The following is a 27,804-nucleotide window of genomic DNA, read 5'->3' on the forward strand; positions in this document are numbered from 1 at the left end:
CTATCAACCATTCATCTCAAGTACATAAAAATTACCCGTAACATTTACGGTAGTATGTTAGAGTCGCTCACTATGCTTAAAAATAACAAATGCTAAGACATTGATCTAAACTGTCAACGACTCAAATCAGATGCGTAACATTTACCATAATCTATTTACATTTAAAATCTCGAGTTTCCAACTCTATGTAAAACCTAAAGACATTTAAAATAAAATAAATAAAGAGGCTGTTATTACAAAATGTTAAAAGTCATAGTCCGCTGAGTAAACAAAACTGTGACTGTTGATATATGAATGCATAGTCAGACCGCTACCAGTGTTCAAAGGGCAAACACAAGCCCAAAAGCCATCGATCATAGTAATACAAACAAATATTTAAATAATTAATTATGCCTATAAAGTTAAAAACTCATTGTTGCAAAGACCGGAGCTGGAAAAAATGTGTCCAGATTCTTGTTTCATGTATGGACCATAGTCTAAGTGCCCTAAAGTGTTGCCTGTCACAAAGTGACAGGACTACGCTGGGTCATTAGACATTATTCTTCAAGAAAGTTATAGAAAGGAACCCTAAAACATTTATTGCACATAATGCTCATATCATCAAGCATTACAATCAACTGTAGACAAGTAGCCAGGGTTATGGCCAATGCCATTACACATGGGGAGACAACACCTTTAGTCGATACATGGAAAGTAAATATATATGTAAACGGACCCATATAGACAAGAGGTAAGTGTCAATGCACTAGTGTATGGGTCTTGCCTTAAGTACAGGTCTGATAGATACAGACTCATTCAGACCCAGGCATCTATGTGCGGCCAGTCTCAGGATCCATTTAAGCTCAATCTTAAAGCTTAAATGGATCCTGAGACTGGCCGCACATAGATGCCTGGGTCTGAATGAGTCTGTATCTATCAGACCTGTACTTAAGGCAAGACCCATACACTAGTGCATTGACACTCACCTCTTGTCTATATGGGTCCGTTTACTTATATATTTACTTTCCATAGTATCGACTACAGGTGTTGTCTTCCTATGTGTAATGACATTGGCCATAGCCCTGGCTACTTGTCTACAGTTGATTGTAATGCTCAATGATATGAGCATTATGTGCAATAAATGTTTTAGGGTTCCTTTTCTACAACCCTTCTTGAAGAATAATGTTTAATGACCCAGCGTAGTCCTGTCACTTTGCGACAGGCAACACTTTAGGGCACTTAGACTATGGTCCATACATGAAACAAGAATTTGGACACATTTTTTTCCAGCTTCGGCCTTTACAATAATGAGTTTTTAACTTTATAGGCATAATTATTTAAATACTTGTTTGTACTACTATGACCGATGGCTTTTGGGCTTGTGTTTGCCCTTTGAATACTGGTAGCGGTCTGACTATGCATTCATATATCAACAGTCACAGTTCTATTTTGTTTAATCAGTGGACTGTGACTTTTAACATTTTGTAATAACAGCTTCTTTATTTATTTTATTTTAAATGTCTTTAGGTTTTACATCGAGTTGGAAACTCGAGATTTTAAATGTAAATAGATTATGGTAAATGTTACGCATCTGATTTGAGTCGTTGACAGTTTAGATCAATGTCTTAGCATTTGTTATTATTCTTAAGCATAGTAAGCGACTCTAACACACTACCGTAAATGTTACGGGTAATTTTTATGTACTTGAGATGAATGGTTGATAGTTTAGTTGAGTATGTAATTGCTGCTGTGATCTTCTAGAATATGTGATTCTGTGATTTAGGGCAATCCCGGTTTTAAAATGCCGGGATATAGGAACTGTTGGAGTGTAACACTGATCACAGTTTTTTCGTGATCTAACACAGTGACATGAACATGATAGCACCCACAGGATTTACAAGTTGCTTTGACTTTTAGACATGATGTGATGACTTTTTAACAGGATGTGATGTCTTCACAAAGGATGTGATGTTTCTTTATAAAGGTGAATGTAAGAGTTTTTAAATTTGTTAACGTCTGAGGAAGCGACTTATAGTCGTGAAAGCGCTTACGTTTCAATAAAGGATTTCCTATAAGCGAATTGCTTATTTTTGACTTGTATACGAGCTGGTGCGACAGTTTTGGGGACTAAACCCGATATCTTGGACTTGGAACGGTCTTTGCTGATTGACTTTGATCTGCAGTTAGTATCCATCTTAGTTACTAGTTTGGGATATTGTCTTCAATATATATATATATATATATATATATATATATATATATATATATATATATATATATATATGCCTCACAGCAAGAGATTCTCCAATTTGATTCTCAACTGGGGTGCATTCTGTACAGAGCCTGCATATTCTTTCTGTGGTTGTGTGGGTTTCCTCCAAGTCTTTTAGTTTCCTTCCACATTCCAAAGACATGCAGTAGGTGGACTTGACTTTCTAAATTGCCCATAGGTGCGAGTGTGTGTGCGAGCGAGTGGCATGGATGCACCACTGTGGAAGGGCTAGCCACCTGGCAGTGCAAACCTTGGCTCGGGATGATTGTTACTGTTAAAGTGACACCTAGGGTTGCCACCTTTCATTGTGGATAAAACCGGAGTAATGCCACACCCCTCGAGTCACCAGTAACCCTGCCAACCCCACCCTCTCTCCCGTCCACATTCTGCCCATTTGTGACATCACAATGACATCCCCCAGCAGGGAGCGCCCTCTTTTTCCGTTCCTACTTCCTGCTTTCAGCTGATTTACTATGCTTTTCTGTAAAAGTAAAATTAGCAATTATAGACCCTGTCATCACTCCAGGTACTGCTTCATCTACTGACTTTCATGAGTGCGTCCAACTTTCTCTACTGTACAGATTTCTCTAATAGCGTAAATAAAATTTCTAGGGCAAACTAAAACCAGAATGAGTCATATTCACTTAGAATCTACAGACTTAACTATGTCCTAGCATGTAATGTGCTTACGAAAGTGACCTCATCACACTTCTGTCACAAATATAGTGTATCTGTTTTATTATTATTATTATTTTTATTTGCATCTGTTTACTAGGTTAGTCGGCTGATCAGGAGTACACATTTGCAGGCATAGCCCAGGAAAAAATATTAACAGCTAGTACACAGCATGTAAGCAATAATACAACATAAAAGTCATGTAAAAAATTATATGCAAATCATCAGGCAGTATAAATATCGGAGTAAGCTCTGTAAGTGATAAATAATCCACAAAAATAGTACAGTTTCTACAAAATGACTAGACAAAAAGCAAGTTGTAATTATTTGAAGACTATATAGAGGCTGCTGAGTTGGGTAAGTCTGAGAATGGAAGTGAACAAATTATGTAGATTGGAATATTGATACAAAGAGTAAGGAATGGGTTAGGCAGTTAAGAGAGAAGCACAAGAGTTACTTAATTAGGTGATGTCCTTGTTGGATGCAGATGCACTTAAGCTTAAAGATTAAGGTGGAAAATGATATATTGTCTGAATTTAGTAAGATTGAGATTTTCATTGAGTTGTAGTGGGGCCTGCCAGAGTGAGGAAGCAATTATTAAAGCAGTGTGAGCAGATGTTAGGAGGGAGGATATTGAAGTGGTGAGAGGTGGTGCACTTTGTGAATCATGACACAAGTTATAGAAGATGAACTTTCATGAAGATTGAGAGTGAAGGAAAGGATTTGAGCCTCTGTTTAACATGGAGTCATTTTGATTTTTCAATAGTGAAGCATTGCTTTGTTCAAGAAGGTAGTCAGTGATAAAATGACAAATAGAGTTAGATATGGGTTGAAAAGAAGTGGCATTATGTTTGGAGGCTGAAGCAATAATAAAAAGGCCACACTACTTGGGCAAAGACTGCATTACCAAATGCTGTCCTAACAATGGTGAGGAGGGGAGATTTTTAGGGGAGCAGAAAAGTAGAGGTTATTTTGCTCTGTTTTCTATGTGGTGGTGGAAAGTCAGTGATTGGTCAAGCCACAGGCCTATATTAGTATGAGAGCTGTGACTTCAATGTTAGTATTGCTCAAGTCAGAAATTGTTAGGCTACCTGGGCAGTTAGTTTGTGTGATGTGCCATAAAGCATGGTTTTGGTTTCAGAGTGGCTCAGAAGATGATTATTCTGGATAGACCAATTATGAGTTAAATGCAGGTCAGACTAGAGCTTTGACTGGATTATAGTGTGGGAATGCACAGGCTCTGTGGAAGAACAAGTGATGTGCATAAATGGGTAGATGGCACTGGGAATGGTCCCAGGATGATTTGTCAATGAAAACTGAGAGTGAGGGAAAGGAATGTAATCTTCAGGAGCTCATTTAAGAAGCTGGTGGTATAAGGGGGGACAATTATACTTTTAAGTTTGAGTTTAACATGTCCATTTTGTAAGGTTTTAAACAAAGGTAAGTAGTCTGCACTGATCCCAAATGTTTGAGACTGCATTCATGACAAGTGAGTAGTTGGACTGAATGCTTTGACAGATCAGTAAAAGGGTGCATGTAATGTTATAATTTTCAATGTTTGGCAGGATGTTATCTGTCAGAGTCCAAAGTGCCATTAGGGTTCTCTGGACAGACTAGAAGCCATGTTCTCTATAGGAGAGAAGATGGTATTGCTGGGTGTGTAGGTAGAGTTAGGTGTACATGAGTTTTGCACTACAATAGGAGAAAGAACTGCCTTAACACCCTTTATAAACATATTAAGTCTAACATAGGACATTCTTTTAAGTTTACTGTTATAGAAGTTATTAAAAATAGTATTAGAGGTGGGAATATCGTCAACAAAACTGAGTTAATGGAAATGAAATGGCTAGCAGCCCTACAGGCACATAGATCACCAGGGCTGAATTTTAATATACTTTTAAAATCAGCCTTAAAGGCTCGCCAATTACATCATTAGCTACCTGTTTTTTTTGATTGGTTATTTCTATTTTAAATAGTGGTTTATTTCTATTATGTTTTTATAGGATCTGGCGAAGCACATTTCGTGAAACCACTAATCCTGTTGAATCTGTTAAACCTGTATTTTACTCTACATTTGCCTGCTTTCTTTTTTATGCACTCTGCCTTGGTGGTCTGACTGTTATTTTATCTTTATCCTGTCCTTTTTACAGGACGACCATTAGTTGTTTGTATTACTTCTCTTTTGATGCTATCTCTATCATACACACTAATAAATATTTTTGATGACTATAATATTTTTATGAATCACCCTTCCTGTAAAATTAATCAATCTCTTTTATATCATTTTAAAATTAAACTAGAACTCGCTGTAATACAGTGATTACAGGAGAGAAATTCATGCCACCATGAAATCAGGAAACACAAAGGATATACAAAAGTAGGATGGCAGTAACCAGCAGTAGAAAGCAGAACCAGACATGCTTTGACATGTTTCATTCCTTTGCTTTAGAAATAAACAAGGCTAGCAAAAATACTTGGTTATTCCATTTGCAAGTGCATTCATAAAGGTGGCTGGGTAGCAATGCATATTTCTCAGCTAAAAGAAACAAAACTGCATTTTTTTGTAGGGGGCAAACCCACCTAAACATTCCACCCACTACTTATATATATTCTAATTTTATGGGTAAACTGTCAGAGAAAAGCCAACCTGGATAAAAATCAACCAATGTGCAGATAGCAACTACAAGAAATTATGACTGTAGTACATACACATTATACAGAATACTTGCATAGCATTTAGCAGCATTGCATACAAAGCTCCACAAAATCTACATATTTATAACTACTGACCCAAAGTGATTTTGCTATTTAATCACCCAGTCAACCAAGCATGAAACCATTTGGAAGAAAAAAATCAGAACAAAAATAATGCATTATATTTTGTCCATTGGTCATATTTCTGCAGAGTTCAGGGTGCTATAGTGAAAAGGCATTCTTGTAGTAGATCCAGTGTGGACAAGCTGCATATTAAATACATTCATGTTCTAACCTTACCTGTGGGTACTTAAGGCATCCCAACAATCTAGCAATTGGAAGGGATAAGGTCGAAGGTAAGTCACCAATAAACGCCACTGCCTTTGACTGGCAGTTATAATTTGGAGCAGTACCTTTGTTTCCTGATAAGGAGTCCATTGTTCCTTTAAGAGCTCTTTCTACAGAATAGCAGACATCATATATGTTAAATCCAAGTGTTACATTTGGTAACAGATCTTGCCTTTGGTTAATCTCTTCAATAGCAAACACCATGGCCAAAATAAATCGGTAATACCTAATGTGGAAACTGATAAAGTAATACCTAGTAACCGTCCTGAATATTATTTTTTTTGAAATACAAGGACTATTAAAAACATCAGTACTTTTTTTCTGTTTTGGAACTTCAATTGATTGCAAAAAAAAAAAGCAATGAGCAGTATGTTCATAGGTTCATAGGTTCATAGGTAGGTACTAGGCTATCGGCCCTAGGGCCAATACAAGCCTAGCCAAAAAATGTACCCTGGCTTTCGCCACCCAAGAAAATTATTTTCCTGTGCCCCTGTTGAGCAGAGCCACAGAAGTGATCCCCGGGGTGAATTTCTCATTTCCCATCCAATCATCAAGATTTTTCTTGAAGAGTGCTAATGAGGAGCTCTGCTTGACATAGATTGGTAGTCTGTTCCAGAGTATGGGAAGTCTCTGGGACAGGAATCTATCCCTCCAGCATGTTCTGTTTATTGTGGTGACAAGGTTTAGGTCCCTAGAGCATGTAGCTCGGAGGGATTGGGATTTCTTTTAGTGGAGCATGTCCAACAGCTCTGGGTTTGATATATCTTTGTATGTTAGGCAGAGATCGCCCCTTAGTAGGCGATATGCGATGGAGTAAAGCTGTAGTTTTTTGAGACAGTCTGCACAGGGCATCTGTTTGAGGCCAGCAATCCTCTTTGTGAGGTATTTCTGTGGTCTTTCCAGTTGTTGTAGATGTCTTGTGAGGTACATACCAAAAGGGGCATTGTACTCTATAATGGGTCTAATGAGTGATGAGTAGAGGGGAACAATGACCTCTTTTTTTCTGTATGAGAATCCTTTTGTGATGAGATGAGCCACGTAGAAGGATTTCCTGACCACTGTGGCAATGTGATTATCAAAGGAGAGACTACTGTCTACCTGTGTCCCAAGGTCTCTTATCACATTTTCGGCATTAAGTAGACTACCAGCTATGTGGTAGTTCATGGGCACAGAGTTTTTACCAAAGGGGATGACAATACACTTTCTGGCATTGAGCTTCAGGCCATGGCTTTGACACCAGGTATCTGTCTCAGTGAGGCCCTTTTATAGTTTGTCCACATCGTTAGGAGTTTCGATTATGGCTCCTAGTTTGCAGTCATCTGCAAACTTTGTTAGCCAAAGACGTTCTGAGGTGGCCTGCACTTCAGAAAACTAGATACCAAACAGGATAGGACCCAGGACTGAACCCAGTGGTACTCCACTTGTCACTGGTCTGATGTCAGATTTGGAATCCTCTACTTTCACAGTGTGGGTTCTGTCCGTGAGCCAGTTGGCAACCCATCTTGTGACATAGGGATTTATACCTAGTTTAGTGAGCTTATCTATAATTCCAGAGTGGGGAATGGTGTCGAAAGCCTTGGCGAGATCTAGATAAGCTATGTGAACCATTTTACCCTCATCTATGGCTTTGGTGACTGCTTCAAAGAAGTCAATCAGGTTTAGGAGACATGATCTGCTTTTACAAATCCAAACTGAGTAGGGTCCAGAGTTTGGAGATTACCAATGTCTTTGTTTATGAGTTCCACGATGATACGTTCCATGGCCTTGCAGACCAGGCTCGTCAGGCTAATGGGGCGGTAGTTCCCAGGGTCCGTCGTGGCTCCCCCTTTGTGGAGTGGGATAACTGTCGCGGTGCGCCATTCAGTGGGTACAAAGCCTGAGGTGAGGCTATGATTGAACATGGTACTTAGGTAGGGTGCCAGTTCATTCTGTAGTTCATGTAGAACGCAGCCTGGGATATTGTCAGGTCCCATGGATGCTGTATTCTTGGCTTTGAAGAGTGTGGTTTTTACCTGTGCAGCCGTGATTATAGGAACTTTGCATTCTTCAGGTATAGAGATGGGCCCTCTAGGGGGTGAGAGGGGGGTAAAGTTAGCACTGAACCTATCTGCTAGGATGTTGGCAATATCAGTTGGTTCTGTATATTTAGTAATAGGTGTTTACTAGGCTAATGACTACAAGGGCCTTTTTAAGTCTAGCCATGCATCCCAAATCTCTGACAAGTTCTGATACCCTTGATAAGTATAAGCATGGGCCTGGGAGATGAACCATTTACAGGTTACCTGTGTCCATTAGAGTGTGCCAAACCAGGGATAAATTTCCAGTTTCCCATCCAATTGTCCAAGCTGCACTTGAATATATATCTATATATCTATATATCTCTACACACACACACAACCACACATACATACACACACATATATATATATATATGTATATATATATATATATATATATATATATATATATACATATATATATATATATATATATATATATATATATGTATATATATATATATATATATGTATATATATATATATATATATATATATATATATACATATATATATATATGGGTCTACCTGATAACACCAAAAATCCACAACGCCGACAATGAGAACACCGTCACCGGAATATCAACAACGGAGATAATCGACAGTTGAAAATCCCGATGCTGAGAACACTGACATGTTAAGGTAAGTGTGCGATAGTGATGGACTGTAGGGTTAGGGGGGATTAAGTGAGTTAGGGTTAGGGCGCGGGTCAGGTGAATGTGTGATAGTGACAGAATGTAGGGTTAGGGGCGGGTTAATTGAGTTAGGGTTAGGGCATGGGTTAGGTGAGTGTGCGATAGTGGCGGACCTTAGGGTTAGGGTTTGGGTTAAGGTTAGTGCTTAGATAGTTGTGTTGTTGTTGTTGTGTCTTTCGGCTTTTCCCGGTTAGGGGTCGCCACAGCGGAACTCCGGTCCGCTAATGATTGGCAGTAGATTTTTACATACCGAGTTGCCAGCTCTGACGCACAACCTTCAACGAAGGTACACCCATTCACGCATGTCTCCACACAGAAGACTCGTTAGCTGAGAATCAAACAGGACAACATCATACTGTGAGGCAACAACGCTACCGCAGCACCACCACAGATAGTTGTGTATGTAAGGTTTAGTGTAGGTTTGTAAGGTTTTTGGTGTGCTTGTGTTGTGTGTGTGCTTTTTGGACAGGGGATTTGTTTTGTTTGTTGATTTTTGATTGTCGGGATTGTGGTTTGTCGGGCATGTGAAGTTTCGTGTTTTTGAAATTTTGGTTTTGTGGTGTCGGTGATTTAGTTGTCGGTGTTTTAGCATGTCGGTGTTATCAGGTAGTCCTATGTATATATATATATATATATATATATATATATATATATATATATGGTTCTACCTTAGATAAACAAAACCCCACATAACCGACAAGACACGACAACACCGAAAACTTACATCACCGACAAAGTAAATAACCGACTCTGAAAACGCCAACATTGATATGCTAATAGCGCTTCTCGCTCCTACCACATTACCTGGAACGTGGTAGGAGCGAGAGGGGCTATTAGCATACCAATGTCGGCGTGTTCAGAGTCGGTCATTTACGTTGTCGGTGATGTACGTTTTCGGTGTTGTCGTGTCAGTTAACTGCTTGTCGGTTATGTGGTGTTTCGTTTATCTAAGGTAGAACCATATATATATATATATATATATATATATATATGCCTCACAGCAAGAGATTCTCCAGTTTGATTCTCAACTGGGGTGCATTCTGTAGAGAGCCTGCATGTTCTTTCTGTGGTTGTGTGGATTTCCTCCAAGTGTTTTAGTTTCCTTCCACATTCCAAAGACATGCAGTAGGTGGACTTGACTTTCTAAATTGCCCATAGGTGTGTGTGTGTGTGCGAGGGAGTGGTATGGATGAACCACCATGGAAGGGCTAGGCACCCAGCGGTGCAAACCTTGGCTTGAGATGATTGTTACTGTTAGTGACACCTAGGGTTGCCACCTTTTATTGTGGCTAAAACCGGAGTAAAGCCACACCCCTCGAGTCACCAGTAACCCTGCCAACCCCACCCTCTCTCCCATCCACATTCTGCCCATTTGTGACATCACAGTGACATCACCCAGCAGGGAGCGCCCTCTTTTTCTGTTCCTACTTCTTGCTTTCAGCTGATTTACTATGCTTTTCTACAAAAAAACATAGTAAATCAGTCAATTTACAAACTTCGATAGTCAGTTTACTTTTTGAAACAGAATACCAGAGTTTGAACAGTTTTTTCCAGACTACCGGAGAATCAGTGTGATTTCCGGATAGTCCGGAAAAAAAACTGAGGGGTTGCAACCTTAGTGACACCTTGACCCCAAGTGCAAAGATGGGAAAAAGGGGTTGAGGATGGATGCATATAAATATATATATATATATATATATATATATATATATATATATATATATATATATATATATATATACATATATGGGTCTGCTTTGTTTCATTGTATCTCATTTCACTGAATCTCATTTCGCTGAACTGCAGTTAGTATATATGGCACTGTGTAGTGTACTGTGAGGCATGTAAAAGGTATATGCCCTTTTCCCCACTGTAGTGCATCCTGAAGTTAGTATATATATATATATATATATATATATATATATATATATATATATATATATATATATATATATATATATATATATATATATATATATATATATATATATATATATATATATATATATATATATATATATATATATATATATATATATATATATATATATATATATATATATATGTATAGCTAGGGGGTGTGTGGGGGTATAGCCCCCTACATTGAGGGGTGTAGCCCACCTGTTTTATATTGTATTTTACCAAAAACCTCAGAACAATACATTTTAAACAATAGACATGCATAGTTACAATACCAATGACGAACTTTCTCTGGAAGACAATATGTACTCTAAATCTGGAGCTATGCCACTCCAGGATTGCACTACAGTGAGGAAAAGGGCATATACATTTTACTTGCCTTACAGTGCTCTACAGATTGCCATATATACTAACTTCAGTTCAGTGAAATGAGATTCAGTGAAATGAGTTTTCAGTAATTTGAGTATTCAGCGAAGTGGCTGGGGTAAAATGAAATTCAGTGAAATGAGATTCAGCTAAACAAAGTGACTCATTTAGATATATACTGTATGTAAGTATACTCTTTAGTCTACATATAATTCTGTTTGTGTTTTTTACCATGGTTCCCAGGTCTTGGCTACAGATTATATGTTGACCAGTCCACTTACCCAGTTATTAAACTGAAAAAATAAATAAAATGTACAGCTCTAATAATGTATGTCATTTTAATAGCATAAACACTATAGTATAATTTTAATCCATCGAGATTGAGTAGTATCTCATACAGGAGTGGTTCTCCAATCTGTGCTTATAACTTGATAGGAAACTTCCCAGATCTGCTCCAATCTTTATTATAAAGGTGGGTAAGGCAATTTATAAAATGAAAGTATTTATACCATAAAGATTAAAATATTATGGGAGGTGGCTTGATACACATTCAACCATATCATTTTTTATGCAGTAATAAAATTTGTAAGATAATGTCCATATTCCTGATACATTAATTGTTTTGATAAGGGTCATGCTGAAAACATCATTAATTTGTTTCTGAAGCATTTCATGTTATTATGTGGTTGCCAACAGAACTATAAAAAATGTGTACCAGTAGTAGAAAATGAAATACTTAGCTTGCACTGACTGGCAAATTTACACACAAGATAAATGCATTTAAGTGTTTGATAGCCCTCTCATAGTATATGGAATCTGGTCACCAGTTTGGTTATTGATATGTCTAAATGATTACACTGTGGTACTTGCTGTTATTGTCAGTAATGGCCTCTGTTAATATTATAAACAGTGAATGAAGCAGATATGACAGATGAGAGGTAACCGATCAGAACTAGCATGCGAGATTAAACTAAAGAATCTCCCTATATGTACACAAACGATTATACAGATCTATAAAAAATAGTCTAGACTTCATTAGGACACAAAAAATCACAACGTAAAAAAAAAATGGTTAACACCATAATATGCATGCTCAGAGGCACAACCTCATTCCATGTAAAACAAAACTTTTTTGCAGGACAGTAAAATCATCATCTTGTGTCCCCAATAAATGTATATACTAACTCCAACATTGTACAGTTCCTGAGGTAGGGGCATATTCTCAACCTCAGGAATTGTCAATTTTGCACACCTGTCAGCCATCTGTTTTATTGACCAAACTGTGTAGATAAAACAGATTTCAAAATTTAGGAGTTTCGATTATAAAAGTGTGCCAATAATATATACATAAATATTTAAATGTGTGTGTATATATATCTGTGTTTTTGTTTTATGTATGTGCATGCATACACACACAAACACACACATATGGGTGTAGGCATATTATATTACTTCGAAATGAAACATCTAAAAATTTCAGCTAAAACATTTAGGGCAGGATTCAGGAAGCCTCCGTGTAAGAGTTATAACTCTTACACAGAGGCTGCAGTTAAACGGTGTGATGTCAGCATGTCATGCATATGCATGAGGTGCATGAGGCATGCTGAATCACACTGTAAGTCTTACACGGTCCGTGTAAGACAGTAGGGGGCATGTCCGTAGGCTAAGCCCTGCAAGCGGACACGCCCCCGGAAGTCTAGAATGGCAGAAAGTAAACACCCACGAGAGAGGCCATGGAAATGTGAATAAACACACTACACAACACATGCCCCCACAGACCAGCAATGTAAAATGTAAAAAGTGAACAGATGTTATAAAATGTAAAATGAAAACTTACCAAACACAGCTTCAGGGATAAAGCCAATAGATATCCAATAAACCAAGTGGTAGAAATATGCTGAGATATAAAACCTTCTTTTATTAACGCATACAATTCCAACAAGTAGAATGTAAAATGAAAACTTGTTTATTTGTTTTTAAAACCTTGTAAATGTTTGCTAATGCGTGCGCTCGTGTGCGCGGGTGTGCTTCTAGCGCAACTGCAGTTAGCAATCAGTGGAAAAGGATATAAGAACTAAATATGCAAAGTAAGGCAAGAAGTAATAGCATAGCGGTAGAGTTTTCGGCTTAAGAGCAGGCAGGCAAGGTTTAAACCCACACAACATCCTTTTTTTTTTTGTAAATAAGCACTAAAAAGGCCCCTGACAGTATTGTACAAATATAAAAGTATTTCCTTTTGTAAAATGGAATGAAATGGATCATATATTTTCAAGTAATACAATAATAAAATTATTTAGAAATGTACTGATAGGTAAGCCGCTGTCAGACAAGGTGAGACAGAGTGCCCGTAGCTGAGTAGTGTTTCAAAGGCTGCAAATTGCTTGTCTGTAGCTAAGCACTGGTTTAACAGGCTCAAACTGTGTGCAACTAGCTGTGCTTAGCTTAACATGTGTGTTAATAGCCAATTAAAGTTTAACCCAGTGCACACCGTTTGCGCAGAGGTGCTCGCCGCACCCACAAGCTAACCGCTGGGCAACGTTAAGCAAGCTCTATCAAAAGTACCTTTACACAGACACACCCCTCAGCCTGTCTAGACAGTAATAAAAATTAAAAATCAGTGGTCAGATTCGAACCCAGGATACCATGCACTAGAGTCAAGGTACTAAACCACTAAGCCATGACAGCAGCACTTAGAAATGCAGAAATAGCATATATATAGGATGTAATCCAAAATGGAGCATGATAAAGCAGTTTCTGTGAAGTTGATACAATTCCAAAATGGCCAATCATAGAAATGTGTGGGAAAATCGGCATATATAAGCCCCATAGGTGGGAATACACAGCATAAACGATTGTAGAATAGACCTGCAGGCAGAATGAGTGGAGTAGGGGAGGGACGTTGCTTTCGAGCACAGCGGTGGGGCATTGAGGAGTCCAGATACATGGTCTGGCTCCTAGTTCATCATCATGAGGCCCAACTCATGCAGGGCCAGGTCTCATGGGGAGCATACAGGGCGGAGGCATGGGACCAGTTGGCTCATGATCTCACCAGTGCTACTGGGATTCCACGTACTGATGAGCAGGTCCGTCACCACCATGCTGACCTGAAGTGACGCAAGCAAGACCAGTTGACCCAATGGATCCAGGAGGCCCGGGATATGCCCAATGCCCCACTACTGAGTAAGTTACATTTTACTTATGTATTTAAGGAATTCAACTAGCTGATACCATGGAGATGTGTATTCCAATATTACTTGTTTTGTATTACAGCTGCAGGTGTCCGCTCTGTGAATCACAGGGCACATGACAGCAGGCTGGTGCGGCTGCGCCACCATGCAGGTTAGTAACCCCACCTAGTACTTGTAAATAAATATTATAGTGTAGCACTTAGCAGAACACTACAGTGTATTCATTAAAAGTAATTGAATGTGCAAGCAACAAGTGAAAGTGTGCAGGTATGGCTGCATCAAGTTCATCAGTATGTAAGTGAAACTGGAAATATAATTGATAGAAATAAATAGTTCTGTAATACAGATGTCCCACCATTAATTAAATGTAGTATAACCTGCAGTAGTCTCAAGAGTACAGCTTCAGAAGCTGAGATACTCACATGTGAGATATATCCCCTGTTGAAATGCTGAATCATGACAGAAGTGAGGCTGCTGGAAAGTATTTGAATCACCACAGGTCTAATATGTGAACAAAGCCTAGAAGTACCAACCTGAACTGTGAAATAGCAGGATGTGTGAGAGTGACAGAAAGGGTCATGTATCAATAAATAAAGTAGTAATAACTCCTGAATATATAAGCCTCAGTGTGGTTCTACAGAACTAAATGCATGTGTGAGTTAAAAATTAACATCCCAAACTGATTTCAGTGTGTCTGAATCTTGAATGTTTAAGCCAAAATCTGTATATGGTGATCACAGTCAACAATTTTCAGATAGAATGAATGATTGTCTGACATACTAAACATCCATAGTTGTCCCCTGCCCTGTCATTAAAATGTAGCAGGATGATGTATCTGATCAAATTCAAAATAACTAGGATAGTGATGTATCTGTAACAGGTCTAGCATGACAGTCAATTAAAACTCATTTGAAAACTATCACCCACAAGTTAATTGTGTTTCTATTACAAATGTATATCAATGTATAATTTATGAATGTGTCAACATTTTCTTTCTCCACCCCACCCTATAATTGCAAATTAAAAAACTCACTAAATATTGGTATGTGAAAATGTCATTAACCATGGACATTTGTCCTGTTGTTTCAAAAATATATGCATGTCCGTTGTTGCATGTGCCCTGTTCATACCTGCAAACCTGATGGCCTGTTGCCATTAATCAACGCTGCATGTTGTTTGATTGTGTATTTCTGTTCAAATAATGCATGTGATATTGATATGCCTGTTGTTCAATGGTGTTAATATCTGGGTGTTTGTTTAATGGGAATACCAATGCATGCTGTTACAACTAATTTGAATTGAATAATATGCTACTAACCCAAACTAACATAACATACTCACAAACCTAGAACGCTTGGGAAGGCAGGTCCCAGCGGACCCACCTCTCCCACCTCATCTGGCGATTGCACCTGGCACTAGTGCCCAGGCCGAACCCTCCTCCGGTGGCCCTGTGCCACCTTCGGGTGGAAGCGCTGCAGGGGATGGGGCCTGTCCCCCCTCTGCAAGTGTGGCCGGAGGAGCCCGTCCACTCACCCTCCAAGGTGTCCGGTCTGTGGTGCGAAGGGAGATTCAAGACTCTGTTCTTGGGCCCCTACGCTAGTTTGAGGCCTAGGTAGCACAGCTTACGGCATGCCCGTTGTCCCGCCTGCACAGCCCCTAGCACAGCCCCATCCTGGGCTGTGAAGGAACAGTGGCAACTGCCTATGGGTGGGGATATCAGTTCCACTGTTGCCATCTGTGGGCTCATGTGCCCTGGATATCCCAACCTCCATCCACGTCAATTGTGTAACCCCCCCACATGTCACACACCGCCCCTGTATGCGTCTTGTCTGTCTTGTCTGTTAACCTACCCAACCTACCTCCCCAGCTATACCGACTACCTTCACCTGACATACCACTCTCACCTGAAAAAAAAAAAAAGGGCACTCTGTCCCCACAAAAAAATTACGCCCCATACATAGCTGTCCATGTTGCACACATGTCCGCTGGACTTTGAAACTGTTAATTACAACTGGCTGTACAACAGGTATTAATGTTGTCCTGACACCTCTCTCAGGGGTGGAAGGTTTCAAATGTCACACTAAATTACATACACATGCACAGCTGTTGCTGAGAAAGACATGGGCAGCTATGGGCCTCACCTACATCCCTCCTGCAAATCCCAAGCTTGTTTCCTTACTGTCTTACCCTCTTTGTGACTCCTTTTTCACCACTTTCTTGTCACCCCTTTTTCTTTTCTTTCAAAGAAAATAGCGCAGGTGTGCGCGTGTGTTAGCGGAGCTCACCGCTAGTGCGCATGCGTTAACTCCGCCAAAATGAGTGCAGACCTTGTTTTAAGTGCTTAAAAGTGCCTTTGGCACTTTGGATTGACAGGTCCTGTACTCATTTCGAAAGAAAATTAAATTCCTACTGTCAGTCTCGAACCCAGGACCTTGGTAACACTAGTCTGTATGACCTACCACTAAGCCATGCCTCTCATACAAGAACATAGTGCTAAAATAAATATAACATGTAATAGTAGGAATCAATATAAAGGCAATATAGGATGTGTACTACCCAAAGCATGTCAGGTAGATTTTTAATGTCCGAATTACTGGATTCCCATACTAGTTTAGTGTTAACAGAAACAGACAGCCGTGCTAATTGTTAGCTTGTACATAATAATGTAAGGTAATGTACATATATGAAAGTATGTATATGTACACACATATATATATATATATATATATATATATATATATATATATATATATATATATATATATATATATATATATATATTAATACATATGAAATATAGTTGTAGGTGTCAGTATTCATACACACTCACTACAAGAAACAGTGAAGATAAATGCAGCAACCAGAATCTACAACACAGCCTGACTCCTGTGAGACTTACTATCCCTTTTAACTGCTGAAAGGTGCCTTCAGCACTTTGATTGACAGGCCCTGTACTCAATTTGAAAGCAAAATAAAAGCATACTATTAGGCCCTACCACAAGACCATTGTAACACTAGTCTGTAGGACCTACCACTAAGCCATGACTCTCATACAGGAATATAGTGCTAAAATAAGTATAACATGTAATAGTAGGAATGAAGATAAAGGCAATATAGGATGTGTACTACCCAAAGCATGTCAGGTAGACTTTTACTGTCCTAATTACTGGATTCCCATACTAGTTTAGTGTTAACAGAAACAGCCCTGCTAATTGTTAGCTTGTACTTAATAATGTAAGCTAATGTACATATATGAAAGTATGTATATGTACACACACACGTATATACACACATATATATATATATATATATATATATATATATATATATATATATATATATATATATATATTAATACATATGGAAATATAGTTGTAGGTGTCAGTATGCATACACACTCACTACAGGGAACAGGTGAGAGAAATGCAGCAACCTGAATTTACAACACAGCATGAATCATGAGAGACTTACTAACCTTCACACTCACAGAACACTGTCGACAGCATACCAGCATGGTCCACGCCCTTACAATCTGAAAGGGCAATGCCTATCTCACATACCCTTTTTTAGCACTGTCCTGAAATCACAGTGAGACATGCAATCAGTACACAACTGGCTGCATGCAATTAGCAAATGCTGCCTTACAATTGGTGCAGAGGCCATCACATGGACCTATGCAGATACCTACAAAAGCATCCAGTACTAACACTCCACACATGCAATACATTCATTGCACCAAACTGACGGAGAAAGAGAGAGAGAGAGAGAGAGAGAGAGAAAGAAAGAAAGAAAGAAAGAAATAACGCAATAAAGGCAGTGATAAAAAAAACTGCATCATCACAGCAACAAAACCAGCAGCAGCAGCAGCAAACAGCAAGTAGCACCAGTGACACAGCAACAGCTGACACAAACACAGGTAATGCAAAGTAGCAGGTTAATACTGTGTTTACTGTGAAACCTCCAAATGTATCATAGTTCACTATCTATAGGTATGTCCATGAGATAGGTTGTGTGTACATAGTCCTGATATATATATACATATGTAATATTGCTGTACATGTCTTCCATACTTAAAACTTCCATAGCTTAGAACACAAGGCCAGTTATGCATATAATGCAGTAGTTCCCAGGGTCAGTAGAGGTTCCTCCTCATTGGTGTGGGACCACTGTGTATGTATGGCACTGTTCAGGTACATATCCTGTAGTATGGCCAGGGTTTAATATCAGTCTGTAATGTGGTGCTATGTCCTCTAGGGGTGAACGTATCACACATCCAGGGATACTATTTTGTAACAGTGATGCTGTGTGTTCTGCAATGTTGAGGGTGGCCCTCACCTGGACATGTGAGATGATAGGGAGGTTACATTCATCTGTGATAACTAATTCCACTTGTGTAGGAGAATGGGGGGGGGATACCTGCACCTAAACTGTCTGCAACAATGTTGCCAATATCTGTGCATTTGGTGAATGTGAAGCATCTTACCACTGCTGACCACAGATGCCTTGCCTTCATGTGAATCTGCTCTGTGCTGCAGTAGCCTCCTGCTATTGTTATACAATGTGCCTGTATCTGTAGTCCACAGGACAGGATAAATAAGTGGTGTGCATATGGTCTGGGTTAGATATGTGTGTGCACATTACATGCACTATGTGGGATGTCTGTGGTAAGCTTTTGCAAAGGGGCCAGCAGTGTGTGTTGTGGCTTCCACTGGCCCAGTGGGCTGCATGGATAGCATCACAGTCCTAACTAGTGAATAACTGTGTAATTACATACATACATAGCAAGGTAGTGTACTGTGCTTGTGGTGTTGTTGGGATATGTATATCCAGGCTGAGTAATGTGTGTCCACATCACAGTGTTGGATGGCAACACACATACAGTATGTTGGGATGAACACCCAGAGTGTTTCAGAAGTGTTGCCTGTGCAGAAATATCTGGCCATTACCTGCGCATCCCCCACAACACACACACATGCAACATATGGCAGAAGTAGTATAGCAGTACACATAGGTTCATAGGTTCATACTAGGCTATTTGCCCTAGGGCATTAATAAGCCTAGCCAGAATGTATTTGTCTTTTGCCACCCAATTAAAATTTATTTTGCTATGCGCTTTTCCGAGATTAGTATACTGTGCCTCTGTCTAACAGTGACATAGACGTGATACCCGGGGTACAACTATGATCTCCCATCCACTCATCCAGATTCCTATGGAAGAGAGTCAATGAGGGACTCTGCCTAACCTGTACTGTGAGTTCATTACAGAGTGAAGGGAGCCTCTGGGTTATGAATCTGTCCCTCCAGCATGTCCTATTTATTTCAGTGCTAAGGTTCAGGTCTCTTGAGCATGTGGCTGTATGGGATTTTGATTTCCTGAGGTGCAGCATGTCCATTACTTCTGGGTTGGACATGGCTGTATACGTCAGGCACAGATTGCCTCTGAACAGGCAGTATGCCACTGAGTCCAGCTGGATTCTCTTTAACCGGGCAGCATATGGCATCTGTTTGAGCCCTTTGATCCTCTTGATGAGGTACTGTTGGGGTTTTCCAGTTGCTGTAGGTGTCTGGTTAGGTACATCCCAAAAGGGGCATTGTACTCAATTATAGGCCTGATGATGGATGAGTAAAGAGGCACAATGACCTCCCGTGATGTACATGTGAATCCCTTCATGATTAGCTGGGCTATATAACATGTTTTTCAATCCACTTTGGCCACGTGGTTGTCAAATGACAGATTGCTATCAAGTTTGTTCCCCAGGTCCCCAATTACTTCTTCTGTACTTAATGGCTTAACACCTATGTGGTACTTTGCCACCAATGTGGAGGTGTGGGTATCTTTGATGAATATTGATACTCCCCCTCCTTTTGTTGTTTGGTCCAAGTGTTGGGGCCGACAAGAATGGTAACAGGTATAACCTGGTAGTGCTGGTGTGCTCTTGGGAAACCTGAACCAGGTTTCTGTTACTGTACAGATATCGATGTCCATAATGCTAAGTAGAGTTTTGAGTGCGTGTATCTTGAGGTTTAGACTTCTGGCATTGAGTAGCATTACTCTTAGTTCCTCATCCTTTGTGATACTTATGGATGTGGGTTTGCCTTATGAGCCTTGCCTAATAAAGGCACTATGGGTGTAGCAAGAGCCTTTGCCAAAATCCAAAAGCCCAGGGGTGACAGGTGCAAGCTGTCCCTAGCAAAGCATCGTGGCTTGTACAGCATATCATCCCAAGCTGACAGGCATTGGATCACCTTTGAATGACACCAGTACTTCAGTCAATTGTTGAAAGTGATCATCTTGCCTTGATATTGTGGCATCATTCTTGGTGAGGGTAAGATGCTACTCAAGGTCAGGGTCATACTGTCTTGGGCTACATACTCAGAGAGCTCCTTTCTGTCTCTTTTCATGTAGTCCAGGGAGGTATATGTCAGGTCATTCACACCAGCATGGACAATGAGTGAGTCATATTTGTACTTGCCTTGGAGTGACTTGAGTGCTTGTGTTATGTGGTGGGTCATAGTGCCCGACAGGCTGCTCACTGTGACCCTCTCCTTGTTCAGCCTGGTGAACATGACGTCAGTGTGCCTGATGATAGAGTCACCTATTACAAGTGTATGAGGTGTGTTGTTTACTGTTAAGGGCTGTGAGTGTTCAGCACATTGGCTTTGTGAGATATGTGTTGCACGTGTTTTGTTTTGGGGTAGCGGTTGCTTGGGTGTCTGCTTTGGAGGTCTCTGCTGCTTAGGCAGATCTTTATTTTGAGCCTCCGAGCATGTTTTTGTGTGATTATGTGTTTGTTTTGCTGTCGTGGTAGGTCTATGTGAGACTGGAATTGTAGTGAGTGTGGTTTCCTTCTCCTGACTGGTTATGGCAGTATTGAGTAGAGAGAGCCTAGCCTCCAGTTTGGTATATGGTTGCATCACTCACATGTGTTTGAATTTGTTGTTAGGAGGAGGGGGTTGTCTGTGTACATGAGGCTGTTATAACATTGCCTCTGGATTACCACACTCACCAGCTGGACTGGAGAGGAGATTGACAACTGACCTTTGGACATGCTAGAATACTATCGTGAATTCCGTAATAATTGAAAACAAGGTCCAGTGGGGAGTGAGGGCGTACTGATATTAATTTCTACTGCTGACTGATATGATAGCTTCAGTGAGCAAGTGCCAGGTCACTTAAGTGCAATGTGTTACAGTTAACTAAATGCAAAAACGACAAGCAGTCACTTTCTTTCAAGTGTAACAAGGAAATAAGTACAGTAAGCAATGCAGATATCAGTAGTGATTCACAGAAGTGCTGAGAAGCTGTGTATTATGTGGAATTAGCATACCAGTGAAATAACAAGCTAACAAATAACAAGCATATAAACAAAGCTAGATTCAGGAGGCTTGGATGTAGTGTATGCTACAGCAAACAAGGTGTACCAATGTCAGTAAGATACAGTTCAAATATGCAGGCACTATAAACCTTAAACCAGAAGTTCCCAGCTATGAATGGCAGAGTACAGCCTATTCTCACACAAGAGTGCAGACCACAAACCTTGTTAATGTTAAATAACTGGCCTGAAGGCCAACTGCTTATACCAGAACTAATACACTTGGACACTGGCCTCTCAATCAGCAGTTCCCAACTTAGAAGGATGAAAGCTACCTGTCCTGCCACCACAGTGCTTGCCACAAACCTTCCTAATGTAAAACAACTGGTCTGAAGGCCAAGTGCTTAATCCAAAAGACTTAGAATGATAGCTACACTTTAATCAAGTTACAACCAAGCAGTAATAACTACAATTTAATACTTCATGTATAGAATGTGTACCATATATTGCTGACATACTCTGCTGATATCCTGTTTGTGTACTTTTCCAGGGAGATATGGCTCCAAAAGGAACCCTGCATACTCTGCTGCAAAGGACGTGATCCACCAGAGCCTGGTGCGTGACTATGACATCCTGTTTTCACGCACCACCCAGAATCAGCAGGAGAGGTCTGCACTGTGGCAAAACCTTGTCAGCAGGATAAATGATGTTGGCATGCATGATAGGACATATGAGCAGGTGAGACATCACTGCAGTGATTTGATTAGAAATGTCCGCCAGCATGCTGCAGATATCCGCAGGCAACAGGTTGCCACAGGTGGGGTGGCCACACATCCCCCCTCACCAGACAGGAGGGGCTACTGCTAAGTGTCGTGGATCCAGCCCCAGAACAACAACAGCATCAGACTTGCATCATGATGGAGGTTGGATCCACACAGCAGCAAGACACTGAGCATGCAGGTAAGATGCCATATGTACATATGACTGTTCTGTACACTGTTACTTCATGCATGCATAAGGTGTGCACGTGGTATGTATCTGTCATCATGATATGTAATTGTGCATATGTGATACTGGCATTATGAGCAGCTGATGTGTATAAGGGAACTGGTGTACTACTGTACTGTATCATATGCAAAAACAATGGCACACTTGTGCCCACTGACATTACTTTCTTCATATTTCCAGGTCCCTCCCATCTAGCAACAAGGCAGGCCATACATGCTGGTGAGTGTGTTTATCATTACCTGAAAAACTATTTATAATACTAGTAAGAGTAGTGTAACTCAGTAGTATACATGCTGGTGAGTGTGTTTAATAATACCTGCAATACTCAAGTTAATGCTAGTAAGAGTAGTGTAACTCAGTACTGATGTGTGTGTATACTGTGGTGTGTGCATGTGTGCAAATGTGCCTGTGCCCATGTGTGCATGTGTGTGTGTGTCCATGAGTGCATGTGTCCATTTCTGAATGTGTGCATTTGTATTGAAGTGCATCACCGTAAAATATGTCTTGAGACTGTAATCTGTGTTCCCTGTTTTCCTCCCGTAGGTTCTGGTGCTGCTCTGGTGACCTGCAGCAGGGAATCTGAATCTTGTGCCCCAGGTACTGATGATGAGGAAATGTCTATAATGGTGCAGGAAGGTGTGTCTGGGTCCGCCATTGGTCAGCCAATTGACAGTACACAGCTGTCAACCCCTTCAATGCACACAGTCATCCTGCCGTTACCTCCTTTGTCACCATTGTCCCTAGGTGATGGACAGTATGCATTGGGCATAGATCAGGGTAATGTGGTACCTGTGGTACATGCATCCCCAGAAAGCAGCCATGAGCAGGGTCCTCCAATGGTACCATGCAGACAGTCGCCCATGGGTTCTCGTGGGGGCATCCGTGGCCGTACTGCCTCTGGCCGACATGCTCAAGGAGGTATGTCAACCTCCACTATGTTTCGGACTGTTATGCAGGCACAGGCATGTATGGAAAGGTACACCAGACAGGGTCTGAGGGAGCTGACAGCATGTCGCACAGCCATGACAGATGGCATGCGTGACATTGCGAATGCTATTCGTAATTTCACAGATGCCGTTGACAGACGTTGTGGGGACATACAACAGCTGCTCCACAACCAGATGTCCATGGGCCAGGGCGATGGTGTGCGTTTGCAGCATCGACGTGGCCGTATGCCGGCAACAGCACCAGCTGGCAAGTTGCCGTGGATGACAACAGGCCCACTCACGCACCTCAAGTGCCAGCAGCAGCCCCAGCAATGCTGGGTTAGTGCTGTCATCAGGATACCCCAGGAGACCACGTGCACGTGGCTCTGGACAGTCCCAACAGGGAACTGTGTCCAGTCAACACACACCCGCTTCCGATGACAGTACCCAGTCTGGATTAGTACCGGATACGGTCCGTAGCACCCCTGCCAGGCACAGGTACCGTGTCCGTGCCCACAGACACTGATCTGGATGACCTGACAGGTGCAGTCTGTGGCTGCCCACAAAACCCTGTACATGGCAGCCATTATGTGGGACTGTATGCGTGCTTACACACATGCAAAAATGTAACACCTAGGGCAAACACATACACACACACACTGCACCAACACTGGTCCACCCTGTACTGCTGCCCCTCACAAACACACACACACACACACATGTCAATTGGTGGTACCAGTGTCTGGCTTGGGCATACCTACCCCACACCCTGTGCATATGATGACACTGTGCCACCTCCTGCATACTACAACATCAGTGCAGGAAAAGGTAAACACGTTGCTGATGCACAGGGTGACTACATAGATGTGTATAAGTAGTAACATGTTGGTAACTGTTCACTGTTCCACTATGATTGTGTGTATATCCCAGCATTCCTGCTGCAGTAACTGTATGAATGTCCTGAATTGTTATCTGCACCCATACTACTTACCAAAGTGTACCAGCTGCACACCATCACATGCTACCATTGACTATGGGAATGTGCATCATGTGCTGTATTGTAGATTCAGCTATATGTATCTGTTCTGTCACACATGCATTTACACACACCCTGCTACCCCCACACATGCACATGCTCACTTGCCATTTCCATTATTTATTACCCTACATGAGTAGCTGTCGACACATGACAGGTACACATTTGAAAAGTGCACTATTTGGATTACTACCAATTTCCTCTTCTCTACCTGTACTCACAGGGTGCAGGCAACCTCATTCGTTTAAAAGTGTAATGTGCATCAGGTACTGTGGTTCCCTGATTGCCACATCCAACATGTTTTCCATATGGAAATGTACACACAGAAACATCCCACATCCACACACTTGCCACATTCAGGTTTCAAAACACTATCTAGGTATGTTCTGGTACATGTGTGTGTTACAGTAGCATGTAGAACTATACTGAGTACTGGCAGTTGTCTGTTGTCATGCTGTTTGTATAGGGTGCTGTCAACATCACTGTTTGTTAAGGGAAATGTGCACCCTGCAGTGCATAGCCCCATTTGGCAAAAGCCACATCCCACCCCCAGCATTGTGCACACACACTAACACTAAAACACATACTTTCTATTTGCAAGATTCAAACCCCTACCTAACTGTGTTATGACACTAGAGACAGACACATTAGCAGAGTGTGCTATTTGCATTAGTAGGAGAAATCTTTTCTAATGCTGTACTTAGAGGGTGCTGACATCATCTGTGTTTAGGAAGAGGGATGTGCACCCTGTAGTGTGTTCTCCCAGTTGGCAAAAGGCACTTTTCCCTCATAGCATTATGCACACACACAAACCCCACTCACACTAACTCACATACATTCCCTTTGCAGGATTCTAACCCCTACCTAACTATGTTATGACACTAGAGACAGACGCATTAGCAGAGCGCGCTATACGAATTACTGGGGAGCTTTAATTCAGGTAATATAGTTATAGAGTGCTGACATCATCAGTGTTTCAAAAGGGGAATCTGCATCCTGTAGTGTACTTTCACAGTTGCTAATAGGGGCATTTCCTGCACACACATAGATGTGTTTGAGGTTTGCATATGTGGGGGATCCAGTACTCCAGTGTGATTAGTATATGGTTCGATTGCAACAATGAGGGATATACTTCAAGTGGTGAGCATTTTGTACTCATGTTTGTGATGATCAGGTCTAGTATATTTTCCCCTCTTGTGGGAATGTTGACTACTTGTTCCATAGCTAAAGAGTTTCTGAACTATGGGAACCCTAGAGCTTGGGTATTGTGGCTTGAGTAATGTTCACAGTCTATGTTTGGGTAGTTGAAGTCACCCAGTATGATAGTGTTTGCAGAGAAATCTATACTCTCCTGTGTCGTCATGAAGGCTGTGTGGGATTCCTGAGTTTGAGATGGTGATGTAAGAGCTCCTCTGTGTCTCTTTCCATGTGGTCCAGGGAGGTACGTCTCAGGTTGTTCACACCAGCATGGACAATGACTGCCTCATACTTGTACTTGCTGTGGAGTGACCTGAGTGCTTGTGTTATGTGGCACATTCTGTCACCTGACAGGTAGCTAAATGTGACCCTCACCTTGCTTAGTCTGGAGAGTGGGACGTCAGTGTGTCTGACTATGGCATCACCTATTATAGGTGTGTCACACATTGTGTTTGGCCTTATGGGCTGTGCCTGTTAAGAACACTGACTTTGTGAGGTCTGTGTTGCTTGTGATATGTGTTCATGTGGGATGCAGCGTGTCTGGCCATGTCATTTCTGTCCGTGGTCTGGTAAGTATCACCTTTGGTGACATAGGTATTCATATGTCAGCTGGTGAGCATTTGCAGTGTTACCTACTGAAAGTGGTACAGCTTGTTTGTTGTACAATGGACTACATGCAGCCCACCTTGCAGTTACCCTGGAATACTGATCCGACCTGCCATGCAGAGTTACACAGCTTCTGTGGACTCCTAGTGACATCTGCATAGCTTACTATATGTATGTTCATGTCTCACTTGACAGAATGTCACTGTTTCTCCTGTTCACATGTACGTTGCCTGTGACACTTTGCGTATGACTTACCTGGCATCTGTCCACATGAGCAGTCATATATGCCACTGCAGGACTCTAAACCTGATGATGCACACACTCGAAACATTCCTCAGCATGGAGAACATCGCTATCTGTGCAGTAACAGATACCGGATTCAGGGCTACCAACAGCACCCCAGCACTACCAAGTTATACCTCATACCATGCTTTTCAGGCCCAAAACTTGCACAAAACCACAAAAGGAGGGGGTGTATTGATATTCATCCAAGATACCCACACCTCCAGGTTGGTGGCAAAGCACCAAACATCAGAGACTATCCATATGCAAGTAACAATGGGTAAAACTGCCTTCCAGGTTATAGCCTGCTACAGACCACCCTCACAAACACAAGAACCACACTTGGCCTTCCTGAAAACAGTTGGAAATATGTAGGTCTGTCCATACACCATTATATTGGGTGAGTTAAACTACCCAAACATAGACTGGGAGCATGACTGTAGCTCCAACACCCTAGCCCAAAGATTACTAGAATTTATATACCAAAATGCTATGGAACAACTTGTTACCACTCACACAAGAGGGGAAAACATACTGAACCTGATCATCACCAACATGGGGACTCTATGCTCCAGACCAGAAGTGTATCCCTCACTGGTAAGATCAGACCATAAACTAATCTCACTGGATATTCACATCCCAAGGCCACCCCCTGCACAGAAGAATACAGTCAAAAACTCATGTAAAGCATGTTCACACTCCTCATAAATGATGTGAAAACCTTCAAAGCCCCCAGGCGTGTTGAAAATATGGACCAGACTGCAGATACCTGTATAAAGGCATTCTATGGACACCTTCAGGAATGCATGGATCATGCAATCCCAAATAAAAGCAAGACCCAATCCTCCAAAGGCAGACATCCTGTGTGGTGGACACCAGCCATAAACAAACTATACAATAGAAGGATGAAGCTACTAAATGATACAACAAACTCCCAAAATGTGAAGGCATCACTGATGAGTATTAGAAGAAAACTACAGGCAATCATAAGATTGTCTAAGGCCATCTTTGAGAGAAGATTCCACAAGACACTGAGGATAATCACAAGGCTTTCTTTAGTTATGTTAGGAACCTGGGTGGTAATTCCCAGATATGCTCAGAGGTAGTCCAAGATATCAAAAGAAATACCAAACACACATACATTGCCAACATCCTAGTGGACAGGTTCACTGCTAACTTCTCCCCCCTCCACACCAAAAGGGCAAATATTTCTCCCAGCAGAGTGCTGCCCCCCTGACATCT

The sequence above is a fragment of the Protopterus annectens genome, chromosome 4.part0, assembly GCF_019279795.1.
Source record: "Protopterus annectens isolate FY-2018-M chromosome 4.part0, PAN1.0, whole genome shotgun sequence".
Classification (NCBI taxonomy): domain Eukaryota; kingdom Metazoa; phylum Chordata; order Ceratodontiformes; family Protopteridae; genus Protopterus; species Protopterus annectens.